A 9,439-nucleotide genomic window follows, 5' to 3' on the forward strand; every position below is an offset into this window, starting at 1 on the left:
GGTTTGGGAAAGGAAAGGACCTCAGTGAGGGTACAATGCCACAGACTCTACCCTCTGAAGCAACTGTTTTTTCCAGGGGAACTGATCTCTGTAGTATGAAGACCATTTGAGTAATGCATTTCTGGGAGATCTATAGGCCCCACTTCTGTGTTGGCAACCGTACATGTTCTTCCCCCCACCCATATTTTTGGTACCCAATGGCACCATATTTCCTCCCTCCATACACAGTACTTTCTTTTGTCTCCCTGTAGAAAGGCTGTTTGTTTTACTGCCAGTTTCACTGTCAAGAATATGCCTGTATCCCCATTATAGGACTGCCAAGCCTCTGGTTGGGGGGAGGGGGGGAAGGATGCCCTGCCCAGAGCTCCTGCTGACTGTTGCTGCTTGGAGCAGCAATGAGGGAAAAACAAAATAAACTCACCAGGATTGTAAGTGTGATGGTGCCATTTCTGGGGAACTGGCAGAAGTCGTGGGTGGGTGGCTGATGGCATGGGGGAAGCCACTGGGTGACAGCATGGTGTCACTTTTGGGGAAAATACATAAATGATATCATGCCTTGCTAGGTAACAAGCCATTGATTTCCAGTTATTCCTAGAACAGACTGAAATCATTTATTGGTTTCCTTGGAAGTTATATCATTCAATCAGCAACGTATGTTTTTATTTTTGTTTACTTATCTGTATGTGTGTGTATACTCTCTATCTCTCCCTCTCTCTCAGAATAAGGCCTGTTGTGATGGAAAATACAATAGGCTCTAGAAAGAGGCTTTGGGTGAGTGCTCCCCTTGCTGTCTTCCCACCCACTCACCCAATTGAAGGCATTTGCTCCCCCCAACCTTGGTGTCTTCCCACCCACCCAAGGTGGCCATGTTCTGTAGGGGAATGGATCTGACTTCAGCTTTTCATCTCCTTTCCCCTCCCTGCAGCCTCTGCCTAGGAAAAGGACAGTCTTTCTCCACAGTGTGAACCAAAGCAGCTCACATCATTCGCCTCTCCCTGTTTTGATCTGCTTAATAATCCAATTAGGTAGGTTTGGCTGAAAGTCTCTGTATGGTCTGAAATCACAGTGTGGACCAAAGCAGAAGGGAAGCAACCTCAGCAGGGTATAATGACACAGAGTCCACCCTGCAAAGCAGCCATTTTCTCCAGGAGGCCTGATCTCTGCCATCTGGAGAGCAGTTGTAATTCTGAGTGTATCCAAGTGAGAGCTGGAGATTGGCAATTGGTTCCCCAGGAGGAAGTGGCTGGCTTGGAGGCTGGAGTCTATGGCATTGTACCTGTCTGATCCCTCCTCAAACCCCACCGTCTCCAGGCTCCACCCCTCAAATTCCCAGGAATTTCCCAACCTGGAGGTGGTAACCCTATCTCCTTCCCAGCAGCAGTAGCAAGCAGCCAGGCTGGTAGCCAACCTCCAGGTGAAGCCTGAACTCCAGACAACAGATCTATTTCCGCCTGAAGATAACAACTGCTTGATGGCATAATATTCAGCTAAGGTCTCTCCCCTCCCCAAACCCTGCTGTCCTCAAACACCACCAGAAAAATCTCCAGGAATTTCTCACCAACTTGGAACTGGCAAACATAGTCAGGACTGGCCTCAATGAGTTTTCCCTCAAAGGCCAAAAGATGCCTAGCAAGGGCCTCCTCCCCATGCCTTTAATGAGAGAACCAAAGTTGATTGTGTAGGAAAGTGGTTTTCTATCAACAGCTACTGCCTAGCAGTTTCCCCAGTGGCCCAATCAGGACTTTTCTAAAAAGAAAAGGCCCTGCAGGAACTCATTTGCATATTAGGCCACACCCTTGACATCATTGTTATTTCACACAGGGCTTTTTTTGTAGAAAAAGCCCAGCAGGAACTCATTTGCTTATTAAGCCACACCTCCTGATGCCAAGCCAGTTGGAATTGCATTCCTGCTCAAAAAAAGCCCTGGGCCTAATCCTTGTCTGTCCTGGGGTAAGCAGTGGGTAGGGGAGAGGAGCTGACTCAGCCAATGGCATGCAAGTTGTCTTGACTGGTGGTTCACAGGCCAATGGCTGATGTGGTACACACCAAAGCCAATGGGAGAGCTGGAAAATGCCAGGACATCAGGCATATTCTATCTATATCTATCTTAGAAATAGTGAGATAAGCTGACTATAAATAACAGCTCGTTACATGTAAAAAGACAAGCAGAATATAAGTATTGCACCAGATATAAAAGTCCTTTCTAACAAGGACAACGAAGCTTCCACCCATCCTTGCTTTCTTTAACAAACTTCAGACAAGTCTTTGTACTTCAGATATGGGTGCTGCTCCTTTACTGCCTGATGTTTTTGCTTAGTGCCGTTCACTCTCCCAACACTCAGAGGGGGGTTCTCTCTCACACGTCTCCTTCCATAATCTGCCACCAACTGAACATTTTAAGAATTACTGGCCAGGACTACCAGCATTGCTGTTCCAATGCCCATACTTCCTGCTACTATAGGGATAGTTTACTGCACTTGCACGGATTTTGGGAATTCAGTGTAACAACTGACCACCTCCTATCTGGTTTAAATGATATGTGTGAATGGTGGGAGGTCTATGTGCTATAGAGAACAACTACCAACATTTTAAATAGTACATAACTTATTAAAAATAAGAAGTCCATACACTTACTTTCAATAAGGGGTTGAGCAAGGAATATGAAGGAAAGGTCTAAACATGTGTTCCTCTGTCTTTCAGTCCTACACACATCCTTGTTAATCTGGGAACCCTACTTGGAACCGCGGTGTTCAACTAACTCCATGGGAGTCACTGCTAAATGGAACCTTCTTTCACTGTCTGGTTAAAAGAAGACAATGTATTGTACTGCAACTCCTGAGCATGAAAGCATCTCGCTTTTTGTAATAATATCATGGCTAGGGGCTGCCCCACAAGCTCTTTACACCTGCCCCAGGGACTCTTTATGATACTGCTGAGGAGAGAAAAGATGGTGCCCTGCAGTGGTCCCTGTATTCTCTCTGTAATGTGAAAAAACCCAGCTAGATTTGAGTCCAGTAGCACCTTAGAGACCAACAAGATTTTCAAGGTATAAACTTTTGTGAACCAAAGCTTACTTCATCAGAAATGAGAAGGAATGGTGATCCTTGAGCTATTTGGACTGGGATATAAGGACTCAGGGAACTCCATTCCTCAGGGAAGTCCTGATGAAGGGAGCTTTCTCAGAAGCTTGCACTCTAAAAATCTTCCTGGGCTCTAAGGGGCTCAAAGCTAGCTGCTCTACTACAGACCAACATGACTACCCTCTGAAACCATGTAAGAAAATAAATGGGGTTTTTTTTAGCAGGAATGCACAGGAACGCTGTTCCGGCTGGCTTGGCCAGGGCTCCAGTTCAAAAAAAAGGTCTCCACAGAGGGAAGGCACTTGGCAGCCATGTGCTTCCAGACCATGTGCTCCATCTTCTCTGCCATTTCCAGCCTCCAATGAGCTTGTGAAGAGAGAGACATGGAGCCGCCCACGAGAGCCACCTCCTGAAAGAAGCTGGGCTTGCTGCTGCGTGCTCCACCACATTTGGGTCTCTTTCTCTGGCCTTTTTTTTGGGAGGGGGGCAAAACAAGGTTTCTCATTGGGCTCTGTGAGAACACACATCCATGAAATGCAGTTGATGGTACTATTCTGTGTCTATATGCAGAAAGTAACCTACTGAACAGGTGACATCACTTTCAGTGATGTCAGGGGGTGTTACCTAATATGCAAATGAGTTCCTGCTGGGCTTTTTCTACAAAAAAAAGCCCTGAGAAAAACCTTAAGATGCTTTCACAAATAGATACGAATACACTATTATTTCCACTGGGGTTATAAAAAAGGAGGGTGCTCCATTTCATTTCATGGGCTTTCTATTGTGCAGGCTATAGGGATTCTGAGTTTCTGCTCAGAGCAGGGAATCTTCCACCTCAAGATCCCACTGTCTGCCACCATGCTGGTGGCCAGCAGGAGTAAATAAAGGGGTTTTTTGTTTTGTTTTGTTTTAAATCACCATTGGCATAACATTTGTTACATCACATCCAGGAAAAACCAACAAATGATGTCCCTCTGCTCTAGAAGTAGAAAAGCTAATAAGTGTATGTGGATTCATATGAATGAGACATGTACAATATTCTAAGGCAGGTTTTTGACAAATGCAAAATGTTGAACTGGTGGATTATGTGGAATTAATCCAAATTTTCACTTTGTCTTTCAAATGAAAGATAACAGCCAGTCACAAAATTCCTGCATGCTTCATTCTAGTTCCCAGTTACCATTTCCATGATATAGCTATGCATTGCTGATGGAAGCTTACACACACACACAATCCAACCAGAGGCTGATTTATCTTCCTGGCAGCATCTTCCTCTCCATGATGAATAAGAAAGCTGGTGGGGGGGGGGGGGATAAGTTTGAAAATTACATGAGAATGCTGTTCCATAGAGAACAAATGCCTCAAGTGATGCAGAGATCTGAATAATAAAAACGTTACCATAATTTTTAGTTTACCAGCAGTACAGTTAGCATTACCAGGCTGCAGCTAGTGACCCTCTGGAACAATTAGGAGACAGGGACTGGCACACCAGTTTGCGGACATCACTTCTGGTAAATAAACAAACAAACCCAGAAGTGATGTCATGGGAAACCCTAGGATTTACAAAAGTTCTGTGGAGATAGCTCAAGATGTGTAGCTGTGTTTGTTGTTGGCCTTCCAGAGGATGGTGAATATTGTTATTCCATGGAGGACTTTTGAGGGAAGCTGAGTCTAATTGGTGACTTTAGGGCTGGGGGTTTTATAGTGTTCTTTCTGTTGTTTTAGATTTGTAATATGTGCTGTAATATGTAATTATATTATTTTTATAAATAGGAAGTTTTAAGGACACATTTAAATAATGTGTCAAGTTTTTATTGGTTTGGTTTTATTTGTTTAGTCTGATTTTATATTGGGCTTTAGTTTCACAGTTTTAGGTTTCTGCTATTGATTGTGATCAGTGCTTGGTTTATTTATTTATTTTTCATTTTTACACTACATAAGCTGCCTTGGTACTTGGTGGAAGGCTGGAGTAAAAAATATACTAAATGTGTAAATAAACCGGTATCCCATTAAAATGTATACACTATATACAGACACCTCTTCATAATAAACATTTGCTTAAATTTGTCTTAACATCATATTAACATTTCAACATTTGGCAGAGTGCCAAACCTGAATGAAGAGACTAAAGGCAAACAGTGTTAATCAAACAATGGTGTGTATTTGTGACTTTAAAATGTTGCATTCTTGAGTGGTAATAATCTTGAACTGATGTATAATTTTCTCCCTCACTCATAAAGCACAAACAGGATGTATTTGATGTGTCATGTTTCAACTTCTGTGCTTTGTTTTCCTATTTTGCTTCCTATCTGAAACACAAACTTAGTTCCTGGCTGCTTTTGTCTTGCATTTGCTACCAGTAGAACTGGCTTTACACTGTTTTAGCTATCATGGTTTTCCCCAAATAATCCTGAAAATTGTAATGGATCAAGGTGCTGAGCAGTCACAGCCGCTCCCTCAAAACAACTCCCAGTGTTCCCAGGGAAAGCATAGGACTCTTAAACCAGTTTAAATTCCTAATGTGAATACCTCATGATATTCAGTTTTCTGATCTGTTCTTTATTATTATGAGTCACAAAATCCCATCTTCCTCTAGTGGGCAATGGGCATAGTAAATACAATACTAGTTCTATGATGTAACTCTCAGTCAATGAGAGTCACTATTATGAAATGATGAACTCAATGACTCTGTATACAGAAAACATGAAGACAGAATGATGTGTGTGAATGAAGGAAAGAATAAGTGAGGTGATGATAATGATATCTGTGCATTTAAGAGTCCAAGCAAAAGTCCGAGTGTGGTGCCAAGAATAGAGCCACCAAAATCATACTCTACCACCTTTCCCAAGCTACTGTGGGGAAATTAATGAATGAATGTTGGAGAACCCCAAAATCACTACAGTCTAGGGTTGCCAGGACTGTGTTGGAAAATACCTGGAGACTTTGGGGGTGGATCTGAGAGAGGTGTAAGCCAAAATGCCCTCAAAACGAGGTTTGTCATGGGTGCTGGGGACCCTGCAGAAGAAGCTGAGCCTGCAGAAGAAACTGTGCCCCTGCCACCTGCATCAGTGCCCCTGCCTCCTACTGGAGAAGATCCAAGCTCCCCTGCCTCGCCCTCTCGGGTGGTTCGTGTGTGTGACCGCCTTCGTCAGGACCTCAGGGATCGGAGGAGGGCGGCACGCTCACGAGCAAGATGCTCCCTGAGCCCTGAGTTCTAAAAGGATCCTGGCCCCTCTAGGAGTGAGGATGCTTGAGTCTCAGCAGGATCCTGGTCGCCCTCTGAGTCAGCAATTAGTCCAAATGGGCAACAGACAGCAGAGGGCTATATAGCTGTGGGCTTTGGGAGAAGGCTTTGTAGAAGCAACTAGTCACTTACCTGACGTTCTAGCATCCACTTCGGCTTCTGGACCCCTTGACGTTGGCTTTGACTTCTGGACCCCCTGATTTTGGCTTCTGAACCTCTGACCTGCGATACCTGGACTGTGATTTGGTTTTGGCGCTTTGAACCCTCTTTGCTCACCAGCTACAGACCTTGGACTGCCCCTGGACTTCACCTGGCCTGGCCCCAGGTCGTGACAAGGTTGGGGAATTGACAGGTGGGCACCTGGCTTAAAAAGATCTTTTAACCTATGTATACAGGATACATGTCCAGAAATTATTGCTTAAAATTACCAGGGACACTAATTAAGTAAAACAATTAAATTTTATTCCAGAAAAATATAGGCACACATACAAGATAATAAACTCATAAGACATACATACAGTCCTAAGAAAAATAGAGAGAGATTCAGAGACAACACAAGGATGGACAAACAGGGTGATAATTACCAATCGTAGTCTTCAAAGGCTCCAATGGCGATGAACGAGGACTAGGGGGAGGGGACCCTCAACTGATCAGGAATTGCGGATGTATCTAGATAGCGGAACTGGGGTACTGCTAGATGCACACCTGTGGGGAGCTGGGTCACAGGTTATAAGGACTACCTTGAGCCCTTAGGGGATGGGAGGTACAGGGGTGGATGACAGTGGTCAGCTGGTACATGACCTCAGAAAAAGGGGAGGCCCTGCAATGACCATAAGGGCTGGACTTATGCAGTAGCCAATAGCCAGTTAATTGGCATTCCCTGATTGGATGCTCATAGCTAGCCAATGAGCAGGCTTGGCCTTAGTTATGTGATTGGACTTCCAGGTAACAATGGGCCAAGGGGGAGGCTCCAGGATAACCATTAAGGGAAAGAATGGGAAAAAATTGTTAAGGTGGGGGGTACTTGAGTCTATCAAATGTATCGAAAAAGATGACAATAGATGGCCAAATTGCTACCTAGGTAACACCCGGTCTATACAAAGAAACTTGGCTCTGGGTGAAGATGTTCTTCCTCCTCTTCGATATTCTACTTGCACCAGTCTTTGTCTTGAGTTCCATTGGACAAAGGCTTAGGTGGTCTGACAGGATCCACGCCTAAGATAAGCTTGATGGCTTTATGCATAGGTGACATCTGTTGAGTATGTGAGCCTCCCGCTTCGCTGTGATGGAGTCTGGCACTGTAGGAAGATAGCTGCTGGTGGTATTAGTCTCCCAAGATGGATTCTATGGTTGAGGCTGGAAACACTTGCCTGGACAGTTCCTGGCGGTGCACTTTCTTCCGCTGCAAAGGCCAAGATGGGGGATCGCACGGTGCGACTGGAAATCATCTATTCTCCTGGTTAGCCCTCCTTGAGAAACACAGAGAGCTGCTGCAATGTTGTGGCTGTTAATACTCATAAGTCCCTTCCAGTTTGGTAGACAAAACCCATGCTCTCCTGGCAGATGTGTGTGAGTTGAGTCTCCAGGCACCCTGGCAACCAAGCGGGTGACTACAATGTTCTGGAATTAGGGGTATTTTTCTCAGAGAGGGTGGGATTTGGAGAGGGGCCTCAGTATGGTACAGTGCCATAGAGTCCATCCTTCAAAGCAGCCATTTTCTCCAGGGGAGCTGATCTCTGCCAGATGGAGATCAGTTCTAAAAGCAGGAGATCTTCAGGCCCCATCTGGAGGCTGACAACCCTACTACAGTCTCATTTTTAGCAGGTCATCTCTCTATACGTTTTATATATTATTAAAAACATTCCAGGCACAAGCTTCCATAAGCATCACTGGACCATAGGTATTGCTAAATTTGCCATTGTATGGGAACTCTATTTGCACACTTCTCTAGCCACATAAATACTTTATGAGGCAGGTGCTCTTCCTTTGCCTTGAGACCTATGGTAAAGATTCCATTAAGTATTATTTTATGTTTATTTATTTAGAACATTTTTATGCTCTCTCTCCAGGGAACCTACCCAAGGCAACCTACAAAGTAAAACATAATAGAATCAAAACATTAAAAGCTATTAAAACCCAGCATTAAAAACCCAGCCAAAGCTAGGGTTCCCCCTCCCCCAATTTCAACAAGTTTATTGACAAAATAAGGTAGTACAAGAAGTAGGGTGATACAGAAGTGTGAAATAATGATATAAAATACAAGTGCAGGTTCAAGGTTTAAAATACAAAATTCAAAATGCACATGCCCCCCTCCCCATCCCTCAAAAAGGGCCTAATAGCAGTTCAGAAGTAAATCAGTTTCTGGTAAGAAGGACTGGTAGATAAAATATCATGTACTATCAAGTACGTAACTAGAGGAAACAGACAGTTACCACTCTTTGTTCATACTGAATATTCTTAAGTGTTGTAAGCTATTTTGAGAAGCAAGAACAAATCCCACAGTTCAAGAAGCCATTGCTCAATGGGTGGGGTGGGGGGGGTTGTCCACCCATTTAGAAGTTATTAAAAGTCTGGCAGCTGCTATTAGAATGTTAATTAGTTCATTTGTACCTTTACTAAGAGTAGAGTCTTTCCAGTTGTGTAAGAGGAGGATATCTGGTTCTAATGGGAGGTAGTAGCCTGTAATGAGTTTAATCTGTCTTTGTATTTGCTTCCAAAAGTTGGATATGAGAGGACATTTCCACCATCCATGTATGTATAAAGCAACTTCTCCACATCCTTTAGTGCAAATTGGGTTAGCATTAGGGTCTATCTTGTTTAGTAGTACAGGTGTCCGATACCATCGCATCATCGTTTTGATAAATTGAAACTTGATATTAAAGACTTCTATTGTCAGGCCATATGAGTTCCATATTCTATCCCAGTGAAAAGAATTCAATTGTTTCTGGAAATCCATATTCCAGCGGAATTGGTAATTTGGTGTTCTGGTTTCTGAGGATTGCAAGAGAACCCAATAAAGTTTGGATATGAGTCCTTTGGATTGGTCTTTTAATTTACTGAATAAGGTTTTGAAGTGGTTGGTTACAAGTCTCATGGACAGGTGGAGACTGAAACGTGT

Source organism: Heteronotia binoei, chromosome 1, assembly GCF_032191835.1.
Source record: "Heteronotia binoei isolate CCM8104 ecotype False Entrance Well chromosome 1, APGP_CSIRO_Hbin_v1, whole genome shotgun sequence".
NCBI classification, from domain to species: domain Eukaryota; kingdom Metazoa; phylum Chordata; class Lepidosauria; order Squamata; family Gekkonidae; genus Heteronotia; species Heteronotia binoei.